The sequence below is a fragment of the Balaenoptera borealis genome (assembly GCF_965194805.1).
Source record: "Balaenoptera borealis genome assembly, chromosome: 16".
Lineage (NCBI taxonomy): Eukaryota > Metazoa > Chordata > Mammalia > Artiodactyla > Balaenopteridae > Balaenoptera > Balaenoptera borealis.
Window position 1 is genome coordinate 29,088,820 of NC_138872.1, and position 25,022 is coordinate 29,113,841.

A 25,022-nucleotide genomic window follows, 5' to 3' on the forward strand; every position below is an offset into this window, starting at 1 on the left:
AACACAGAACAGAGGCAATATAAAATTCTGGTTCACGCACAACCTGGGACAAGAAGGGGAATGAGCCATACATATATCGTGGAAAATTATAGTTTGCGGGTATAATTATATAGTGCTTTTTTCCCTAAAAGTATTTTTCTAGCCTTGAATTCATTTTATCTTCATTATCCCTGTGAATTAAGTTGGCAAGTATAAGGGGAGGTGGGGTGCTGAATTTTTAGGTCAAAGACTGATATGAATACAAATTATTTACTAAATGTAGAACCTTGGGCATATCAGTTAATTGCTCTGAGATTCACTTACCTCATCTGTTAAATGGGAATAATATCTGTGCTGCCTACCTCACAAGGTTTTGTGAGGGTCAAATGGAATGTATGTGAAAGATTTGTAAATGGTAAGGTACTATATTCTTTTAAAAAATCTATTTATGATAAAAATTCTCAACAAAGTGGGTATAGAGGAAACATACCTCAACATAATAAAGGCCATACATAACAAACATAAAGCCAACATCATACTCAAGGGTGAAAAGCTGAAAACATTTTCTCTAAGATCAGGAACAAGACAAGGATGCCCACTCTTGCCACTTTTATTCAACATAGTATTGGTAGTCCTAGACACAGCAATCAGACAAGAAATATAAATAAAATGAATCCAAAATAGAAAGGAAGGGTGGTGGGGGGCAGTGGTGGGATGAACTGGAAGATTGGAATTGACATATATACACTAATATGTATAAAATAGATAACTAATAAGAACCTGCTGTATTAAAAAAATAAAATTAAATTTAAAAAAAAATAGAAAGGAAGAAGTAAAACTGTTAGTTTGCAGATTACATTGTATTATACGTAGAAAATCCCAAAGATGCCACCAAAAGAGTATTAGAATTCATCAAAGAATTCAGTAAAGTTGCAGGATACAAAATTAATATACATAATTTGTTGTGTTTCTTTGTGCTAATAACATAGTTATTCAGAAGTTTTCTTGATTTCTCTTTCTGAGCACAGAAGTTCAGAAAGAGAAATCAAGAAAATAATCCCATTTACAATTGCATCAGAAAGATTAAGATGCCTAGGAATAAATCTAACCAAGGAGGTAAAAAGTTATACTCAGAAACCTATAAGACATTTTTGAAAGGAGTTGAAAATGACACAAAAAATAATATTGTAATAACTTTGTATGGGGACAGACTTATTGTGGTGATCATCCCATAATGTATGTGAACATCAAATCATTATGTAGTACACATGAAACTAACATAATATTGTACATCAACTATACTTCAATTAAAAAATAAACTGGTCCAGGAAAGCTTACCCTGGGGAGGGTGACACATTTAGCGTCACAGCCTTGTTGGGTGACTGGGCTAACTGAGTGCCTCAGGTTTAATGAAAGGAACCATAGGTCACAGTGGTGATGGGTAATTCTGAGAGGAAAGAACCTTGTTTGCAGAAGATCTTTGAATTTCCAAAGGCTGGGCTGGTAAGATAAGTTCTGGAAGGAGAGAGAACATTTATATTTGAGGTGACAGAAGCCTAAGAATAGGGTGCTGTTTAAATTTATCTGAGATCTATCTCTGGGTGGACAATGTGTTGATTGCTCTCTGCTTGTCACCACCCACAGACCCACTCTGCACCCTACTCCATCCAAGGTGTGCCCTGAGGCCGACGTCTATGCCCTTCACAGATTCCCTTGGTTGGCCTCTGCTTGGGTTCAGTCAGTGGGAGGGGCCAGCAGGCATGGGTGCTGCTGGGAGGTGAGAAAGAAGGCCAGGGTATTTACTCCTCTAGCTCTTTGCCTACTGGGCCACACCACCTGACTGCCTCCTCTCAGCAGCTGCAGCTTTTGCCTGGTTCCAGACACAGGTCCTTCGCTTTGCCCTACTGGGGTAGCAATGGTTCCCCCAAAGAGTCACTTGTGGGTTCCCTTAGCCCTGTCCACACCCTTGCACATGGCTCCTTCCTTAAACATTTTTTCAACTTGGATGGTCCCACTGCTTCCTCCAGGACTCTGCCAATACAGGGCCCGAGAAAGGGCCCAAAGCTTCACAAAACATTCAGCTGTTAACCTCAAGAGTCTTGTTCAGTCTCCATGGCAGGGGAAAGGGGGAACTTCAATTGCAGAGCCTACAAGATGACCATACAGACTGCCAAACATTGAAAAAAATTTAATTAAAAATGGACAATGGTCTTGATCAGATATTTCACCAAATAAAATATACAAATGGTAAGTAGGCACATGAAAAGATACTCAACATCACTGGTCATTAGAAAAATATGAATCAAAACCACAATAAGATACCCCTTCACATCCCTTAGGATGGCTAATATCAAAACAAATGAAACAAAACAAAACAAAATAAAAAACAGAAAATAAGTACTGGCAAAGATGTGGAGAAATTGAAACCCTGTGCCTTGCTGGTAGGAATATAAAAATGATGCAGCCGTTGTGGAAAACAGTGGTGGTTTCTTAGAAAGTTAAACACAGAATTTAGCATATGACCTAACAATTCCACTACTAGGTATATATCTCCCTCCCTCCATATTAAAAGCAGGGACTCAAACAGACACTTGTACATTAATGTTTATAGCAGCATTTTTCACAATAGCCAAACATAGTAGAACAACCCCTAAATTTATCAACAGATGGATGTATAAACAAAAGGGGTTCAAAAGAACATTATTCAGCCCTAATAAGCAATGATATTTTGATATGTCCCATAACATGGGTGAACCTTGAAAATATTATGCTAAGTGAAGTAAGCCAGATACAAAAGGACAAATAGATGATTCCACTTCTATGAAGTGCCTAGAATAGGCAAATTCATAGAGACAAAAAGTAGAATAGAGGTTACCAGGGTCTGACGGGAAGGAGTAATGGGGAGTTATTGTTTAATGGGTACAGAGTTTCTGCTTAGGATGTTGAAAAAGTCTGGAACTGTATACTGGTGATGGTTTCATAACATTGTGATTATACTTAACACCATTGAATTTTATCCTTAAAACTGGAAAATTTCATGTTCTCTGTATTTACCATGATAAACAATACAAACCAAAACAAGGTGATCGCCCCATGTAGAGCCTTTGAATTGGACTAAATGGCTCAAGGTAAAAGATAAAATGGGTGGTTTCAAAGGCTGATAGATATGAGAAACATATACTTGAATGGGGAGAGAGAACCATGGGGGCAGCAAGCAAGGAAACAGCTGACTTCAAAGTTGTGTTTTGAAAGAACTATATTTGGACAATGAGTTATGAGTTGAAGGGACATAGTCACTGCTGGGCCAATCATTTAACTGCAGGTCCAAGAATTTCCAGTTTGATTTCACTGCCTCAGTGACTAGGCAGTTTCTGGAGACAGACAAATACAAAAACATTCTTAAGTGGTCTTTAAAATAGGCATGGGTCTGGTGACATGGATATTAATCAGAGGAGCAGGCTGTTGTGGCTCCAGAAATAAATTCTGTATTCTTTTCTGTTTCTTAGCTACCTCTCAAGGAGAACATTTATGGTTCATCTTTGCAGAGTGTGAGCTGGTAAACCTATCCACTAAGCATGATTTGTCACCAAACATGCCTCCTATGGAGGGTGCATGCTATTACAGGGCAGGTCCAGTGGTGTGCCAAAAACATCAGGTGGTTTGGGTTTTTAAGTCTGGAGAAGATAATTGAGGTCAGGGAAGATGAACTGCTAAGACAAAAATGGGAAGAAATATGAAGGAATGATTCTTGGAAGGAGAATCAGAGGGAATAGAGGAGGGAGGAGAGAAGAGGGATCAGAGATTTGAAAGGAGCCAGGGAATAGCAAAAATTCTACAGTCTGTGTATTTATAATTGTCATATTTACATCTCTGGTCCAGGCCTTTCCCCTGGATTCTGGACTTGTATGTCCAGCCATCGACTCATCATGTTCCTTGGATGGAAATAAACATCTCAGTTAACATGTCCAAAACTGAACTCATTTCCCCTACACCCTCTATATCTCATCTGAGCCACCATTATTCTTCCAGACACTCAGGTTCCAAACCTGAGGAGTCTTTATCTCCCACCCAAAATCCTATGCATCAGGAATTCCTGTTGTCTCTCCTTCAGTGTCCACCCAAATTCTGACCTCCTTCCCCTGGTACTACCATCCTGGTACAAGCCACTTCTTGTTTGCATGAATGAAAAGACCTCCAATGCTCTAGTCGCTTCTGTCTATGTCCTGTGTAGTCTATTGTCTACCAAACACCAGAATAAGTTAAAACTCGTGTTAGATCATGTCACTTCTCCCTTCAAAACTTTGCAATGGCAACCATTTCACTCAGAGCAAAAGCCCAAATCCTTGGTCTCGGGAAGAAGATTCTATTCTCATGGCCTTTGCACATGCTGTTCCCTGTCAGGAAGGCTCTTCCCTCAGATAATCACATGGCTCACTCCAGAACCTTCTTTCAATCTTTGCTCACATTTCCCCTCTTCAGGGATGCTCACCCAAGACTACGGGTTTAAAATACATCCCACCCTACAGATTCTCTCAATTCTCTTATCTAGCTATACTTACATTTTTTCCTTAACTCTTATCACTTTCTAATATACTATATCATTTACTATTACATTATGTCTATTGTTTATTGTCATACCCCTACTAGGATAGATGCTCCATGAGGGCAACTACTTTGTCTTACTCACCAATGCACCCCAAGTTCCTAAAACAGTTCCTGGCACATAGTACGTATCTAACAAATACTTGTACGATGTGTGAATTGCCTAGCATGGCACCTCCCTGATATCCTGAAGTCTATTTTAAGTGGGTAATCTCTGTGGAAATTATGTCAGAAACTGTTTCCCATGTAGATGACTTGGTGAAAAACAGAAGCAACCTGCATACAAGCAGGAAGCAGAAGAGCCCAGGAGAAGAAAACCACAAACCCTCTTCCCCACACCCCACTCTTCTCCACACCCCACCCTTCCCCACACCTACTGTCAGAAGCTGCAGAAATCTCATGGGATGGAAGTGAGGCCACAATACTGAGAAGAGCAATGGTCAAGTCTGTGAGCCCCAGAACCAGACAGCCTGAGTTCAAGTCATGGGTCTTCCATTTACCACTCAGTGACTTTGAAACTCTCAGTGTTTTCATTTTCTTATCTGTAAGGCAAGGGTAACGAAGAGAATATACTTTAGATGTAATAATCACATGAGATAACCGCTGTAAGCATTTCCAACAGAGTCTGGCACATGCTCAGTGTGCAAGAAATTGAAAAGTTATTACTCATTGTATTTCCTGAGGCATGGAGGCTTCAACTGGCATTAGATGATATAGATATAACTATAACTATAGATACAGATCTTATAGGCAGGAGTCTCTATATCTTTATTTTTGTAGCTCAGAGAACCATGAATGATGAGTATATTTTTTCCATCCATATGTGAGTACAGTTAATACAGAACCTATGAAATTTACCTGGAGAAAGCATTAATATACACACATCTAGCATCAGAATAGGCATTCCTGATATTTTTCTGAAATATTTATACTAAAAGGCAAATACCTCCAATAAAATCTGCATTTCACCTAAACAAATAACAGCAAAATACTTTCTTCTAGATCAATAATAAAGAAAAATAACATAAAAATTTTAAACTAAACTTAATGTAGAATCAAGGGAGGAAAGAGATTGAGATATGTATTAGTAGTTTCTTAAAGTCTATATAAAGGTTATGTAAAATCTATTAGTAAACCAGACTCCTCAGTTCCCAGCACATTATTATCATTGATCCGTGCAAGATGCCTCTTACGTATGTATATATGTGTTTAATGTGTATCTTTTTATTTGTATATATTCTTGCACAGTGATTACTGTCTTTGTATTTTAATTTATGTAATGCAACTGTTACATACCTCTCACTGATTCTCGCTTTTGTCATTCAGCTCTGTTTTTAAGATCCATCCATGCTTTGTGTACATGGCTACTCTCTTGCTGCATAGTTCTCCACGGTGTCAATTTCCCAGTTAGGGACACAAGCTTGCTTCCATAAATAATGGCACAATGAACATTCTCAAGATGTATGACAATATCTTTGGGATACTCTTGGGATATATAGCTCCAGGAGAACTGCTCAGTCAGAGACTTTGTTCTTTTTGATATGACAAGGTACTACCAGCTAGTTCTTCAGAATGACTGAACCAGTCTCCATTCCCACCAGTATTTCTACCAGGTTTCCTATATCCCCACACTGTGGATAGACTTGGCATTATTTGCTCTTTACATTTTTGAGAATCCAATAGGTGTTAAGTGGGATCTTGCTTTAATTTACACTTATTATTGGGTTGGAGTATCTCTTCATAGGCTCACTTTTTCCTTTTCTGTCATTTACTGTTCATATACTTTAGCCTATTTTCCGATTAGGCTGCTTTTCCTTTTTTTTTTTTTTCTTTTTCTTATTTTGTTATTGCCATTACTTTTATTTATTTATTTACCTATAAATTTTTATTGGACCCGATGTTTATTGCAGCACTATTTACAGTAGCCAGGCCATGGAAGCAATCTAAATGTCCATCGACAGAGGAATGTATAAAGAAGGTGTAGTACATATACACCGTGAAATATTACTCAGTCATAAAAAGGAACGAAATAATGCCATTTGCAGTGATACAGAAGGACCTAGAGATTGTCAAACAGAGTGAAGTAAGTCAGAAAGAGAAAGACAAATATTGTATAATATTGCTTATATGTGGAATCTAGAAAAGTGGTACAGATGAACTTATTTGCAAAGCAGAAAAAGAGTCACAGATGTAGAAAACAAACTTATGGTTACCAAGGGGGGAAGAGGAGGTGGGATGAACTGAAAGATTGGGACTGACATATATACACTACTACATATGAAATAGATAACTAATGAGAACCTACTGTATAGCACACAGAACTCTACTCAATGTTCTGTGGCAACCTAAATGGGAAGGAAATCTAAAAAAGACTGGATATATGTATATGTATAACTGATTCACTTTGCTATACAGCAGAAACTAACACAACACTGTAAAGCAACTATACTCCAATAAAAATTTTTTAAAAAGGAGTCTCTATATCTTTTATGCCCTTCTTTCCTCCTCACACCTATCCAGCATGAAAGAGGAGCTGGCTCCAAGATAGTAACACAAAATTCTACTCATTCACCAAGCGAGAAGTTTGTTTGCCTTAGAGAGTGGGAGAGGGTAAGGGCTAAATTTAGAGAAGTAGGAAAGGAGGAATGTCAGCTGAGACAGCAAAAAACTAAACATCTATTCATGTGTATTTCTTCTAAACTGAAAAATGCTTTGAAGAGAACAATACAGAAGACTTTAAAAAAATCTCATGTATCTGTGTACACTTCCTCACACCCACTCATACACATACACACATGAATACATGCATTCACAAACATATATAAAAGTGTAGCCTAGCTTGCTTGTATACAGGTGTTTTGAGGATTAAATGAAATTATAACATATATTAAAAGCTCAGTAAAAAAAAATTGGCACATAGGAACCATCCAAACACATCATTAACAAAAGTTTGGGAGTACACACAGCAGGATTTGAACTCTGGTGATCTCTGAGTGACTATTCTTCTAATTGCTTCTGTGTATTTTCTGATGTTTCTGCAATTAGCCCCCACTGAGAAACTGAGCAGCACAATACAGTTCAAAGAACCAACTCAGGAGCTTGTTGGCCTGGGTTTGAATGCGTGCTCCCTGCCTTAGGTAGGTGACATCATGCAAGTTACTCTCTCTGCCTCAGTTTCCCCATCTGTAAATCAGGGGTAATAGTCGTAGCTATCACACAGGGATGCTGTGGGGATTAGATGAGTTATTATGCAGAAAGTTGCTATTTTGGAGGTTGAACTACATCTATTTTGATGCCTCTGGTAACCTGCAGGTGATGGATAGACAAAGAAAACACTCAGGTCCCTGATTTCATGCTCTCAGATAATGTCCAGTCCTTGGCCTTCTGTGGCTCTCCTAGGCGTCATATCCATGTTTGCATGGTAGGGGGAGGTCCAGGGGGCAGGGAGAAGGGGATTCTACCCCAAGGAATGCTCACCTGTGAGTCCCAGCAGTAGAGTCAGCAGCAGGCAAGGAGGAGGAGGGTAAAACCAGGAGGTAGGGATGGGCATCATGCAGGCCTGATGTGCCTGCTCTGTCCAAATGTGTGAGCTGGGGAGAACCTGGACTTCCGTGCTCTGTGGAGAGGAGAGAAGCCCCCACTTCCTGTGATATAAGAAGTACCTATGATGGGGTGAAATCTAGACAGTAACCTGCTTCTAGATTCTAACAGTTCCTCCTTCTAGATGGTGAAATAGAGATCAGGCAGAGAAGGTGAGGAGTTACTTATCTTATGTTTTCAGAGAGATTGGACAATCTTAACAGAAATAAGGTTTCCTCCCCATCTGAAGTCTCTGCTCTCTCCACTGGGCCCCTCACCCCATTCATGGTGATTCCCCATTTGGAAGCCCCAAACCAAGAAGGATCTGTAGTTGTGGGCTGTGTCCCAAAGTCCCAAGCCCAGGACTCTAGGATGTGGCTGGCTTGTGGCCTCATTCTGCACCTGCTATAACCAAGAGATACTCACATGGAAAAAGGAAGAAGGATCGTAAGGGCATCTCAGCTTTGGGATAGAACCAGGTCTGCTCGTGAAAACAGTCCCTATTCCAACCCTTTACTGATGTAGCTGGTAAAACTTAGCCCAAATGCATCATGCAATGTGAACCTTAGAACTTGTGTGGCCTCCATCCAACAAAGGAATCATTTCCTGACTTCTTTCAGGAGAGGAAGTGGGTTATATGACCCAGGAATTACACTCCCAGGCATTTTTTTCAAAGAAATGAAGACTATGTCCACATAAAACCTGTGCATGAATGTTACAGCGGATTTCTTTGTGTTTTTTTAAATGTTTTTAATTTTAAAAACATTTTTACCTTTACCCAATGGAAGTTTATTTCAAGTGGCAAATTTTACTAAAATTTAACTGCTTTATTAAGAAAAACTCTAAACATATAGTTATAAAAATACTACTTCTTTAGAAGTAGGGGTTGGCAGACTTTCTATAAAGGGCCAGATAGTAAATGTTTTAGACTTTGCCATATAGTTTCTCAACTCTGCTCTTGTAGCAGAAAAACAATTATGGATAATATGTAAATGAATGTGCATGGCTGTGTTCCTATAAAACTTTATTTATAAACATTGAAATTGGAATTTCACACAATTCTCATGTGTCACAAAAATAGTATTCTTCGTTTGAATTTTTTCAATTGTTTAAAAATGTAGAAAACATTCTTAGCTCTCAGGCCCTACAAGAACAGGCTTCAAGCTGAATTTGGCCCATGGGCTGTAGGATGTCTACCCTGGTTCTTATAAAGCGGCAGTGAAACCATCCCTCCTTAAAGATTAGCACTACAAAACGAATTGATTGTACTAGTCATGTGCTTGAACATGTGAAAACCAAAGAAAGACAAATTACCAAGGGATGACCTAGGTGTGAAGAAATCAAGTCCTCAGGAGGCTCACGGGCCCTGGTCATGCATGGCCACCTTATCTTGGCATCCACGGTCATCAGCAGTGAATGAAGAAGGCCAGCTGGACTGATGCCCACAGTCCTGACCTGTGCTGGGTGCCCACCGGGTTCCCAGCAGGATTTTCTTGCTGGTCAGCCTTCATCATTCAAGTCACCACTTCCTGCTGTGGCTCCAAGAGGAACAGAAAGCCACCTTTCTATTCCTCATCTCCTGGCTTGGAGTCCAGCCTCGGAGAGTCCAGCTTCTCTGACTGCTAATGGCTCAGGAGTCTAGCAGCTACAGTGTGCTTTGCCTACACAAAGGGGACTGCAGGCCACGGACCGGCTCTGGTGGCTCACAGCCAAGGCCTACAAATTACTCTGGCATTTCAACTCACCAAGCATCTTATCCTGCCGGGGGAAAGAACGACTTCTACAAAATATTTTTAAGAACACTCTAGCCCGTTATGGGAAATCTGGGCCTTTCCACATCAGAGAGGAAGAATGGAAGAATGGAATTTTGAAAATACTGTTGTTTGACTATTTTAAAGTGTAGCATCATCCGCTGAAGAAGATGGCCCGACTGCCAAGACCTCCCAAACTGACAGGAGCTGAAATATCAAGTAGTATCAGACGTGCCTGCGGCCTATACTTTTCAAAAGGACATTTGTACGCAAGCGCACAAGTCTCGGCAAACATTTCCCATATCCCAGTTAAGAGAAAAGGACAGCTCGGCCAAGGCCCCACCTGGTTTTCTCCCGCGGGCCCACAGGCCACACCTTCCCTCTGCGCGATGCAGCGGGATGCTTTGACCTCTCCCTGAGACCCGACGGGTCTCCTGCAGGGTGCAGGGCCTAAAACACGAAGTCCACAGTTGAAAACAAATCCCTAGGGTTTGCAGCCTCGCTCAGGGGTCAGGAGTCTTTTTTCGTGGAGAAAGCCACTGCTCGGAATCTTGAGGATGTCTTCCCATTCGAGGCAGGGTGAGAATTCCAGAGGCCTAAGCCACGGGAAATCGGCCGGGAAGGTAGGGCGCTATGCCTGGGCTCCGTGCCTGCTGGCGGAATCTGGGGTGCGAGCTTGTGGTGAGCGGCTCTTTCTCTCTAGGGGGATAGCGCTCAGCAAAGCGTCGCGGCTGCCTGAGCTCCACGTGTCGGTCGGCCCCTTCCCGCGGTCCCTGAGAGCGCTGCGGGGCTGAGGGCAGCGTGCTCAGAGCGCGTCTGTCAGGCTCACGTAGCGCAGCGTGTAGTTGGCCCCGCGTTGTTGGCCCCTGGGCGCAGCGGTAGCAGACGGCGAAGTGGGCGGTGACTCCCGGCGCGTCCGCGTCTTCTCCCTACTTGGGCTGCAGGCCCGGGGACAGGCACAGTGCGAAGCGGAAGCTCTCGGCGCCCGGCACCTCCTTCGCGTCCCCGAGCTCCACTGAGGGCGCGTCCTGCGGCGGAGGCTCCCCTGGCTCGGGCCGCAGCTCGGCCGGCAAGTCCAGGAAGGAGCGCCCCTCGACGAAGGTGTAGCGCACGGCCACGGCGCACGGCCCCGAGCAGCCCAGCACTCGGCCGGAGCCGGTCACCTCCGAGCCCCAGGGCGCCGAGCAGTGCGCGCGTTCCATGCACACGCGCTGCTACCGCAGTCGCTCGGCTTGGGGAGCTCGAAGAGAGGCCGCAGCAGGGGAGGCGGCACGTGCCGGGGGTGGCGGGGTGGGGGGGCGCGGTCCCCGCCGCCGCGGCCAGCAGGCCCGGGAGGTACTCCAGGTCCTCGGTGCGTGCCGGGAAACTTCGGAGGCGGGAGAGCACGGCGGGCTGTACCTGCGGCTCCTCGGCCTCGCTGAAGTGCTTCATGCTGTCCAGGCTCAGTCCCAGCGCGTCCGCGAACTGCACCCGCTTCTTGCACTTGGCGCAGCAGCCGCCTGGCTGTGCGGCACGCCCTCCGCCCTCTCGCCGCCCTCCGCGCCCGGCCCGGGGCAGGCGGCTGCCAGCTGCTGCAGGAACCTGGCCGCCTGCAGGATCAGGTCGGGGGGCAGGAAGAAGGAGCGCGCGCGGCGGCTGCTTTCCAGCATCTCCTCCTGCTCCCGGAGGGCAGCCTCTTCCTGCGGGGACAGGGGCTCGGCATCTGGGCTCTGGGCCTCCGACCCTCCGCCGCTGTCACCGCCACCTTTTGTGCAGATCCCCGAGGCGGGCAGCTCCTCAGCTGGCGGGGGATCTTTAAAGGGCGCAGGTCCTGGCGTCTTCAAACTTAGCAGCTGCGTCTCCCCCCCCACCCCCCCACCCCCGGACTCCAGGAAGTCATCTGGCCCCAGGGCTTGTCCTCTGGAGACATGATGCCTGGGTGGTGGAAAGAGCGCACCGTAGCAGATTTCTTGTAAAGCAATATACCTGAAGCATCCAAAATACAATACAATGATAAGTGAACAGTTTAATAAACTGTGATGCATCCATACGAAGAAATACTACTCAGAAATACAAAGGAATGAGTTAGTTATATGGACAACAGCTTGTAATTTTCTTAAAGGCATTATGTTGAGTGAACAAAGTCAATCTCAAAATGTCACATACCGTAAGATAAGACATATTACATTCCTGAACTTATATAGAGAACAGATTGGCATTTGCCAGAGTTTTGGGTTGGTGGGGATGGGCATCACTGTAAGGGGCTAGCACATGGGAGACTTTGTGGTCAGGGAATGTTCTGCATCCTGACCATGGTGGTGGTTGCACAAACGTACACATGAGAGGATCAACATAAGTCAAATCTGGGAATGTTACAAACTCAGCTATCAATAACAATCTCACAATCATTATACCATATTTACTGACTATTAAGTTACCAAAATTATAATATAATTATATTAGGGTGATGGGGATAGAAAGTGAGAATGTGTGGCATGAGGTCAGGAGTAACAGAACATTACTTCCACATCTTCCATAGTGGGATGTCAATTAAAAATGCCTAAGTGAGAGACCTTCAAGATGGCGGAGAGATCACCTTCCTCCCCACAAATACATCAGAAATATATCTACACGTGGAACAACTCCTACAGAACACCTAATGAACGCTGGCAGAAGACCTCAGACTTCCCAAAAGGCAAGAAACTCCCCATGTACCTGGGTAGGGCAAAAGAAAAAAGATAAAACAGAGACAAAAGAATAGGGATGGGACCTGCGCCTCTGGGAGGGAGCTGCGAAGGAGGAAAGGTTTCCACACACTAGGAAGCCCCTTCACTGGCAGAGATGGGGGGGTGGGGGGAAGCTTCGGAGCCACAGAGGAGAGCGCAGCAACAGGGGTGCAGAGGGCAAAGTGGAGAGATTTACGCACAGAGGAGTGGTGCCGAACAGCATTCACCAGCCTGAGAGGCTTGTCTGCTCACCCGCTGGGGTGGGCGGGGCTGGGAGCTGAGGCTTGGGCTTCGGAGGTCAGATCCCAGGGAGAGGACTGGAGTTGGCTGCGTGAACACAGCCTGAAGGGGGCTAGTGCACCACAGCTAGCCGGGAGGGAGTCCAGGAAAATGTTGGACCTGCCTAAGAGGCAAGAGAACATTCTTTAGGGGTGCGCAAGGAGAGGGGATTCAGAACACCGCCTAAATGAGCTCCAAAGATGGTCACGAGGCACGGCTATCAGCGTGGACACCAGAGACGAGCATGAAATGCTAAGGCTGCTGCTGCAGCCACCAAGAAGCCTGTGTGCAAGCACAGGTCACTATCCACACCTCCCCTCCCAGGAGGCTGTGCAGCCCGCCACTGCCAGGGTCGCGTGATCCAGGGACTACTTCCCCGGGAGAACACATGGTGCGCCTCAGGCTGTTGCAATGTCATGCTGGCCTCTGCAGCCACAGGCTCACTCTGCATTCTGTACCCCTTCCTCCCCCAAGCCTGAGTGAGCCAGAGGCCCCTAATCAGCTTCTCCTTTAACCCTGTCCTGTCTGAGTGAAGAACAGACGCCCTCAGGTGACCTACAGGCAGAGGCGGGGCCAAATCCAAAGCTGAACCCCAGGAGCTGTGCGAACAAAGAGAGAAAGGGAAATATCTCCCGGTAGCCTCAGGAGCAGCGGATTAAATCTCCACAATCAACTTAATGTACCCTGCAACTGTGGAATACCTGAATAGACAACGAATCATCCCAGAATTAAAGCGGTGGATTTTGGGAGCAACTGTAGACTTGGGGTTTGCTTTCTGAATGTAATTTGTTTCTGGTTTTATATTTATCTTAGTTTACTATTTAGAGTTTATTATCATTGGTAGATTTGTTTATTGATTTAGTTGCTCTCTTCCTTTTTTTAAATATATAGATATATATTTTTTTCCATTTTTCTTTTTGTGTGTATGTGTATGCTTCTTTGTGTGATTTTTTCTGTAAAGCTTGGCTTTTACCACTTGACCTAGGGTTCTCTCTGTCCTTTTTTTTTTTCTGTCCTATAGATTTTAGCACTTGTTATCATGATGGCTTTGTTTTCTGGTTTGATTGCTCTCTTCCTCCTTCTTTTCTTTCTTTTTTAATTAGTTTTAATAATTTTTTTATTTTTTATTTTAATAACTTGTTTTTATTTTATTTTTCCTTTCTTTCTTTCTTTTATTCTCCCTTTTCTTCTGAGCCGTGTGGCTGACAGGGTCTTGGTGCTCTGGATGCGTGTCAGGCCTGTGCCTCAGAGGTGGGAGAGCCGAGTTCAGGACATTGGTCCACCAGAGACTTCCCAGCTCCACGTATATCAAATGGCAAAAGCTCTCTCAGAGATCTCCATCTCAACGCTAAGACCCAACTACACTCAACGACCAGCAAGCTACAGTACTGGACACCCTATGCCAAACAACTAGCAAGACAGGAACACAACCCGACCTATTAGTAGAGAGGCGAACTAAAATCATAACAAGGTCATAGACACCCCCAAACACACCACCAGATGCGGTCCTATGCAGCAGAAAGACAAGTCCAGCCTCATCCTCCAGACCACAGTCACCAGTCCCCTCCACCAGGAAGCCTACACAGCTCACTGAACCAACCTTAGCCACTGGGGGCAGACACCAAATACAACAGGAACTACGAACCTGCAGCCTGTGAAGAGGAGACCCCAAACACAGGAAGTTAAGCAAAATGAGAATACAGAGTAACAAACAGCAGATGAAGGAGCAAGGTAAAAATGCACCAGGCCAAACAAATGAAGAGGAAATAGGCAGTCTACCTGAAAAAGAATTCAGAGTAGTGATAGGAAAGAAGATCCAAAATACTGGAAGTAGAATGGAGAAAATTCAAGGACCTAGAAGAACTAAAGAGCAAACAAACAATGATGAACAACACAATAAATGAAATTAAAAATTCTCTAGAAGGAATCAATAGCAGGATATTTGAGGCAGAAGAACGGATAAGTAACCTGGAAGATAAAATAGTAGAAATAAGTACCACAGAGCAGAATAAAGAAAAAAGAATGAAAAGAATTGAGGACAGTCTCAGAGATTTTGGGGACAACATTAAACGCACCAACATTCGAATTATAGGGGTCCCAGAAGAAGAGAAGAAGAAAGGGACTGAGAAAATATTTGAAGAGATTATAGTTGACAATTTCCCTAGTATGGGAAAGGAAAGAGTCAATCAAGTCCAGGAACCACAGAGGACCAATACAGAATATATCAAACGAGAATCATGCCAAGACATATTAATCAAATTATCAAAAATTAAATACTCAGAACAAATATTAAAAGCAGCAAGGGAAAAACAACAAATAACACCCAAGGGAATCCCCAAAAGGTTAACATCTGATCTTTCAACAGAAACTCTACAAGCCAGGAGGGAGTGGAAGGACATATTTAAAGTGATGAAGGGGAAAAAACTACAACCGAGATTACTCAACCCAGCAAGGATCTCATTCAGATTTGACGGAAAAATTAAAACCTTTACAGACAAGCAAAAGCTAAGAGAATTCAGCACCACCAAAGCAGCTTTACAACAAATGCTAAAGGAACTTCTCTAGGCAGGAAACACAAGAAAAGGAAAAGACCTATAATAACAAACCCAAAACAATTAAGAAAATGGGAATAGGAACATGCATATCAATAATTACCTTAAATGTAAATGGATTAAATGCTCCCACCAAAGGACATAGACTGCCTGAATGGATACAAAAACAAGACCCATATATATGCTGTCTACAAGAGACCCACTTCAGACCTAGGGACACATACAGACTGAAAGTGAGGGGATGGAAAAAGATATTCCATGCAAATGGAAATCAAAAGAAAGCTGGAGTAGCAATTCTCATATCAGACAAAATAGACTTTAAAATAAAGACTATTACAAGAGACAAAGAAGGACACTACATAATGATCAAGGGATCAATCCAAGAAGAAGATATAACAAATGTAAATAGTTATGCGCCCAACCTCGTAGCACCTAAATACATATGGCAAATGGTAACAGCCAGTAAAGGGGAAATCGACAGTAACACAATCATAGTAGGGGACTTTAACATCCTCCTTTCACCAATGGACAGATCATCCAAGATGAAAAAAAATAAGGAAACACAAGCTTTAAATGATACATTACACAAGATTGACTTAATTGATATTTATAGGACATTCCACCCAGAAACAACAGAATACATTTTCTTCTCAAGTGCTCATGGAACATTCTCCAGGATAGATCATATCTTGGGTCACAAATCAAGCCTTAATAAATTTAAGAAAATTAAACGTGTATCAGCTATGTTTTCCGACCACAAAGCTATAAGACTAGATATCAGTTACAGGAAACAATCTGTAAAAAATACAAACACATGGAGGCTAAACAATACACTACATAATAAGCAAGAGATGACTGAAGAAATCAAAGAGGAAATCCAAAAATACCTAGACACAAATGACAATGAAAACACGATGATCCAAAACCTATGGGAGGCAGCAAAAGCACTTATAAGAGGGAAGTTTATAGCAATACAATCCTAACTTAAGAAACAAGAAACATCTCAAATAAACAACATAAAATTACACATAAAACAATTAGAGAAAGAAGAACAAAAAAACCCTAAAGTTAGCAGAAGGAAAGAAATCATAAAGATCAGATCAGAAATAAATGAAAAAGAAATGAAGGAAACAGTAGCAAAGATCAATAAAACTAAAAGCTTGTTCTTTGAGAAGATAAACAAAATTGATAAACCATTAGCCAGACTCATCAAGAAAAAAAGGGAGAAGTCTCAAATCAATAGAATTAGAAATCAAAAAGGAGAAGTAACAACTGACACTGCAGAAATACAAAAAATCATGAGAGATTACTACAAGCAACTCTATGCCAATAAAATGGACAACCTGGAAGGAATGGACAAATTCTTAGAAATGCACAACCTGCCGAGACTGAACCAGGAAGAAATAGAAAATATGAACAGACCAATCACAAGCACTGAAATTGAAACTGTGATTAAAAATCTTCCAACAAACAAAAGCCCAGGACCAGATGGCTTCACAGGCGAATTCTATCAAACATTTAAAGAAGAGCTAACACCTATCCTTCTCAAACTCTTCTAAAATATTGCAGAGGGAGGAACACCCCCAAACTCATTCTATGAGGCCACCATCACCCTGATACCAAAACCAGACAAAGATGTCACAAAGAAAGAAAACTACAGGCCAATATCACTGATGAACATAGATGCAAAAATCCTCAACAAAGTACTAGCAAACAGAATCCAACAGCACATTAAAGGATCATACACCATGATCAAGTGGGGTTTATTCCAAGAATGCAAGGATTCTTCAATATACGCAAATCAATCAACGTGATACACCATATTAACAAATTGAAGGAGAAAAACCATATGATCATCTCAATCGATGCAGAGAAAGCTTTCGACAAAATTCAACACCCATTTATGATAAAAGCCCTGCAGAAAGTAGGCATAGAGGGAACTTTCCTCAACATAATAAAGGCCATATATGACAAACCCACAGCCAACATCGTCCTCAATGGTGAAAAACTGAAACCATTTCCACTAAGATCAGGAACAAGACAAGGTTGCCCACTCTCACCACTATTATTCAACATAGTTTTGGAAGTGTTAGCCACAGCAATTAGAGAAGAAAAAGAAATAAAAGGAATCCAAATCGGAAAAGAAGAAATAAAGCTGTCACTGTTTGCAGATGACACGATACTATACATAAAGAATCCTAAAGATGCTACCAGAAAACTACTAGAGCTAACCAATGAATTTGGTAAAGTAGCAGGATACAAAATTAATGCACAGAAATCTCTTGCATTCCTATACACTAATGATGAAAAATCTGAAAGTAAAAAGAAGAAAACACTCCCATTTACCATTGCAACAAAAGGAATAAAATATCTAGGAATAAACCTACCTAAGGAGACAAAAGACCTGTATGCAGAAAATTATAAGACACTGATGAAAGAAATTTAAGATGATACAAATAGATGGAGAGATATACCATGTTCTTGGATTGGTAGAATCAACATTGTGAAAATGACTCTACTACCCAAAGCAATCTACAGATTCAATGCAACCCCTATCAACCTACTACTGGCATTTTTCACAGAACTAGAGCAAAAAAATTCACAATTTGTATGGAAACACAAAAGACCCCGAATAGCCAAAGCAATCTTGAGAATGAAAAATGGAGCTGGAGGAATCAGGCTCCCTGACTTCAGACTATATGACAAAGCTACAGTAATCAAGACAGTATGGTACTGGCACAAAAACAGAAATATAGATCAATGGAACAGGATAGAAAGCCCAGAGATAAACCCACGCACATATGGTCACCTTATCTTTGATAAAGGAGGCAAGAATATACAGTGGAGAAAAGACACTCTCTTCAATAAGTGGTGCTGGGAAAACTGGACAGGTACATGTAAAAGTATGAAATTAGAACACTCCCTAACACCATACACAAAAATAAACTCAAAATGGATTAAAGACCTAAATGTAAGGCCAGACACTATCAAACTCTTAGAGGAAAACATACGCAGAACACTCTATGAAATAAATCACAGCAAGATCCTTTTTGACCCAGCTCCTAGAGAAATGGAAATAAGAACACAAATAAACAAATGGGACCTAATGAAACTTAAAAGCTTTTGCACAGCAAAGGAAACCATAAACAAGACCAAAAGACAACCCTCAGAATGGGAGAAAATATTTGCAAATGAAGCAACTTACAAAGGATTAATCTCCAAGATTTACAAGCAGCTCATGCAGCTCAATAACAAAAAAACCAACAACCCAATCCAAAAATGGGCAGAAGACCTAAATAAACATTCCTCCAAAGAAGATATACTGATTGTCAACAAACACATGAAAGAATGCTCAACATCATTAATCATTAGAGAAATACAAATCAAAACTACAATGAGATATCATCTCACACCAGTCAGAATGGCCATTATCAAAAAATCTAGAAACAATAAATGCTGGAGATGGTGTGGAGAAAAGGGAACACTCTTGCACTGTTGGTGGGAATGTAAATTGATACAGCCACTATGGAGAACAGTATGGAGGTTCCTTAAAAACTAAACATGGAACTACCATACGACCCAGCAATCCCACTAATGGGCATGTAACCTAAGAAAACCATAATTCAAAAAGAGTCATGTACCAAAACGTTCATTGTAGCTCTATTTACAATAGCCTGGACATGGAAGCAACCTAAGTGTCCATCATCGGATGAATGGATAAAGAACATGTGGCACATATATACAATGGAATATTACTCAGCCATAGAAAGAAACGAAATGGAGTTATTTGTAGTGAGGTGGATGGACCTAGAGTCTGTCATACAGAGTGAAGTAAGTCAGAAAGGGAAAAACCAATATCATATGCTAAAAGATATATATAGAATCTAAGAAAAAAAAAAGGTCATGAAGAACCTAGGGGCAAGACGGGAATAAAGACACAGACCTACTAGAGAATGGACTTGAGGATCTGGGTAGGGGGAAGGGTAAGATGTGACAAAGTGAGAGAGTGGCATGGACATATATACACTAACAAACATAAAATAAATAGCTAGTGGGAAGCAGCCGCATAGCACAGGGAGATCAGCTCGGTGCTTTGTGATCACCTAGAGGGGTGGGATAGGGAGGGTGGCAGGGAGGGAGATGCAAGAGGGAAGAGATATGGGAACATATGTATATGTATAGCTGATTCCCTTTGTTATAAAGCAGAAACTAACACACCATTGTAAAGCAATTATACTCCAATAAAGATGTTAAAAAAAAAAAGAATTTCCTTTGCATACTGACTTTCAAGTGAAGACTGACAATGCATTCCTAGGATCACAGCCTTTTCATCCACTCATACAACCAATATTTATTGAATGCTTTCTGGATGCCAAGTCCTGGGAGCTAAGCAGAAGGACCACAGTGGTGAATAGAATACAGTTGCCTTTTGGCTAAAGCTACCTGTCATTCAGTGTTGTTCAATTCTGCATAATGATGATGCTCTGCATCTGTTCAGAGTAATCTTTCATGTTACTTCCCTTCTGGGCTTGAATGCTACAGAAGATAATTATGTCATTCTTGAAAAATCCATGACAAGATTCTTCTGAGACATTTCTTCCTGGAGCCAAGTGGCTTCTTTGACTTGATGTCTATTTGAGACAGTAGGCATATGAATTAGGCAGGGGCTTTAGACAGCAATTCAGGATAGTGTTCCTGACACCTTCATAATGATCAAGTTTCACTGTTTGGGACAGTTGAAAAGAAATCACCACCTGTGTTTGTAATCATCTGATATTATTTACTTTCTTGCATAAATGCATAGAACATATGTTAAGATATAATTCTCCATGGATCTTTCTGTAGGTTTAAAGCCTAAATCTAATACTTGGGCAATATATTTCTCACTTTGTAATATTATTATTATTACCTCAGATTGCACTCTATTCTAATTATTGCAAACACATCACTTTCCTTTCAGCCTTTTTCAATATCCTCCCATATTAATTAATTCTTCCCATTTGTTACTTCAATCATTTGCTCTTCACAAATGCATCCATCTCAGCCAATGAATATTAAACATACTCGAATTTCCTACACCTTAAAAAAATCCACCTCAACTTATCTTTCTCCTGAATGTGTTGCTTTCTCTCTTTCCTTCCTTGCGCAGTCAACTAACTTTCTTGAATGAGCAGTCAGAACCTAGTGTCTCCATTTATTCACTTTCTGTTTACTTCTCAGTCCTTTGGTATATGGATATCACCAGAACCACTCAACTGGAACTCGTCTTGGTAAGGTCTCTGGTCACCAGTGAGTTTTCTCTGCTGTGATAGTAAATTCTATGTATCAACTTGCCTGGGCAATGAGGGGGTTCAGATATTTGATTAAACATTATTCTTGGTGTGTCTTGGGAGGATGCTTCTAGACAGAAGCAACACTTGAATTGGGAGACTGAGCAAAGCAGATTGCCCTCCCCAGTGTGGGTGGGCCACATCCAATCTATTGAAGGCCTGATTAGGACAAAAAGGCTGAGTACGAAGAAGTCGCTCTCTCTGCTTGACACTATCTTTGAACCAGGGCATCCGTCTTCTCCTGCCTTCAGACTCAGACTGGACTGGACCCTCAGGTCTCCTGAGTCTCCTGCTTGCCAAGTGTAGATCTTGGTACTTCTCACTTTCCATAATTGCATCAACCAATTCATATATATATATATATATATATATATATATATACATACACACACACACACACACACACACACACACACACACACACACACACACACACACTGTTAGTTCTGTGTTTCTGGGGAACCGCAACTAATACAATCACTAGGTCCAACTTAGTTCTGCTTCACATCCTTATGGCATATGAAGTCATTCACCAAACTCTTCCTCTTCAAACTCTTTCCTCTCTTAGTATTGTCACACCCCTTTCTTCTACTTCTTATCTTATCTTTCTGACTCCAATTCTTTGGCTCTCCTTCTCTGAAATGTTCACTAAATTTGATATTTTAAAGTGATTCCTTTTTCTTTTTCTGTACTCTGTTCCCCAGTGGAATATTATTTCAACTTCAACTACTGTGTATTTGCTTTGTCTTCCAAGTCTTCACCTTTGTAAGTATTCATCCATCTGATCCATACACATTCTCCCTGTTGTCTAGGAGATGTTTCTCTTTGGATGCCTGCATGCACTTCAGACTTAACGCATTCAAGAGTAAGCACCTTGCTTTGTGACCACCTAGAGGGGTGGGATAGGGAGGGTGATGCAAGAGAGAAGAGATATGGGGATATATGTATATGTATAGCTGATTCACTTTGTTATAAAGCAGAAACTAACACACCATTGTAAAGCAATTATACTCCAATAAAGATGTTTAAAAAAAAAATTGGCTTGCAATAACTTCCAGCTGAATCAGTCTTCATTAAAGCCTTCCTGGAAGGGATTTTGGTGCACACCTGTCCTTAGTGTCTACTGTTTCCTGCAGTCAAGTGCTAAGACAGAGAACTTTCAACCCAAAGAGTGCACGGACTTGGAGACAGAAGTCTGACTCCTTCTCCTTGAAGAGGATGTAGGGGATGGAGGAATGGAATTTGGGGATGAATGCCTGAGAGTTTTATTATTAGCCCAGCGTGTCCTCCCTTCCTTCACCTTCATCCCTTGCTACCCTGAGTCCTTGACCTACTACTGTCTGCACCCCAGGCATATGGAAGGTGTTTTCACACCAGATATTCCCAGCCATGCTGCCCAGAGGGGCTGGCGAGAGGCTGCATCCACCTTTTCCCACCCTGGGTGCCTGAGCCCTCAGGGTGATGTCGGTCTGGCCTGGGGGCTGCTCATCCTGGACCACCCAGCAGACAAACTTCTTGCCATCCAGAGTAACCTCTGCCTGCAAGGTGTGTTCCAGAGAGTAGGTCCCGTCTGGGCTTCTGATGACCTGAGGGGACTTCATGGTTTGTGTCTTATGCTTGTTCTCCATCTGGGTGATGTGCAGGTTGGAAGGGTAGAAGTGGCTCACATGGGTACAGCCACTATGGAGAACAGTTCGGAGGTACCTTTAAAAACTAAAAATAGAACTACCATAGGCTCCAGCAGTCTCACTCCTGGACATTATCTGGAGAGAACCATACTTTAAAAAGAAACATTCACCCCAACGTTCATTGTAGCACTATTTACAATAGCCAAGACATGGAAGCAACCTGAATGTCCATCGACAGAGGAATGGATAAAGAAGATGTGGTACATATATACAGTGGACTGCTAGTCAGCCATAAAAAAGAACGAAATAATGCCATTTGCAGCAACATGGATGGACCTAGAGGTTAACATACTAAGTGAAGTAAGTCAGACAAAGACAAATATCATAGGATATCACTCATATGTGGGGTCTAATTTTAAAAACAATACAAATGAACTTATTTACAGAACAGAAACAGACTTACAGATATCAAAAACAAACTTATGGTTACTAAGGCAGAAACGTGGGAGGGGGGAGCGATAAATCAGGAGTTTGGGATTAACATACACGCACTACTATATATAAGATAGATAATCAACAGGGGCTTATTATATAACACAGGGAACTCTACTCAATATTCTGTGATAACCTATATGAGAAAAGAATCTGAAAAAGAATGAATATATGTATATGTATAACTGAATCACTTTGCTGTACACCTGAAACTAACACAACATTGTAAATCAACTATACTCCAATAAAATTTAAAAACTAAAATAAAATACAGACCATAACACTAATAAAGACTATTGAAAACACTGGAAAGAAACAAAGAAAAGTGGTTCACATGGCACGTGAGATTCACTCTCTGATGCATATGGATTTGCATCCCAGAGGGCTTGGTGGCGATCTTCAGGGTGGGGACAGCTAAAGACAGAAACAGAAAGAAACATCCATTGAAATTACCCCAGCCTGCCTGCCCTCTATGTCTTCTTTTCCCAGGAACCAGCCACAAGATCTCTCACGCTCAAAAAAGTTACCTTTTTAAAAAAATTAAAGAAATACTTTTTTCTTTGATGCTCAGTGTAAGGCAAATAGAGCTAAATGTTAAATTAATTAAATAGGTGTAGGGTATTAGAGCACTGCTTTCTGTATCTATAATCTTTGGTATGTTGTGTTTTTGTTTTTATTTATCTCAAGGTATTATTTAACTTCCCCTGTGATTTCTTCTTTCACATACTGGTTATTTGAGAGTGTGTTGTTAAATTTGCACATATTTTTGATTTTCCTGTTCTTCTTCAGCTATTGATTTGTAATTTCATTCAATTGTAATCAGAAAAGCTATTTTCTATAATTACAATCTTTCAAAAAATCTTAAGACTTTTCTTGCTGCCTACCATGTGTTCTATCCTGGAGGATGTTCCATGTGCACTTGAGAGGGATGTATATTAGGGTCTTGTTCAGTGGAATGTTCTGTACATGTCGGTGAGGTCCAATTGATCTGTAGTGTTATTAAAGTCCTCTCTATCCTTATTAATATTCATTCTGGTTGTTCATTTATTATGGAAAGTAAGATATTAAAATCTCTTTCTATTGTTTTATTTCTCTGTAATTCTCCCTTCCATTCTGGAAATATTTGCTTCTTATATTTAGAGTTCTGACATTTGATATACAAATATTAGTTATATTTTCTTGGTTGAATTGACCCTTTTACCACTATATAATGTCCTCTTTGTCTATTGTATCCATTTTTTACTTAAATTCTATTTTATCTACTATTAGTATAGCTACCCCTGCTATCTTTTGGTTACAATTTTCATGGACATGTTTTTCCTTTCTTTCACTTTCAGCCTTTGTATGCTCATAGATCTAAAGTGAATCTCTTATAGATAGCATGTACTTGGATCCTTGTTGTTTTTTCCCCATTTAGTCAATCTATGTCTATTTATTGAGGAGTTGAATCCATTTACATTTAAAATAATTACAAATGGGGAAGGACTTCCTATTGCTATTTTGTGAATTATTATCTGTATGTCTTGTATCTTCTCCCCTCCTTTCCTCTCTTAATACCTTCTTTTGACTTTCATTGGTTTTGTTTATTTCTGCTCCAATCTACTCTAATCTTTTTATTTTCTTCCTTCTGCTGGCTTTGTATTCTGAACAGAGGAACATACTCACCTCAGAGTATTTCACAATTTTAATTCAGATGCTGGCAATGGGAAGGACACACTGATTGTCCCCAGAGAATAAAAGAACAGCAGAGCTTGGGGTACAATTCTCAGAGCAGACCAGGTAAATGGCAAGTGGCAGGAGAGTTAATTAACCCCTCCTGGAGGGCTTTTCTGGAAGAAAAGTTCTGGAAGTGGGTGACACTCACAACCCCTCCTTCTAGTCTCATGATTCCCCAGACCTACTCCTGGCCATAGTAGGAAGACACACTCACTCATTGACTTCCTGTGGGTGGGACAAGGTCCCTGACTGAATTGTGGTGACCCCTCAGGTACTTGCCACCATGTTCCAATCACATTCCAGTTGGAAATAGGTGAGTGGAATTGTGCAGGCTAGAAGAGATTCTGCTTGCCTGATGATTCCTTTGTTTTGGCTCAGTCGATATTGGGCATTTGGGGGCAAACTTCAC

General features: G+C 41.5%; 1 pseudogene across 1 annotated transcript in view; it reads right to left on the reverse strand.

Moving 5' to 3' along the window:
* Positions 1-5,797: 5,797 nt before the first annotated feature.
* The window catches only part of LOC309613913 (protein phosphatase 1 regulatory subunit 3G pseudogene), a 73,383-nt pseudogene continuing 54,158 nt past the window's right edge, over positions 5,798-25,022 (reverse strand). Inside the window, exon 2 of the transcript XR_014249784.1 lies at positions 5,798-12,593. The product of XR_014249784.1 is annotated as a protein phosphatase 1 regulatory subunit 3G pseudogene (transcript). The remainder of the gene's footprint in view (positions 12,594-25,022) is intronic.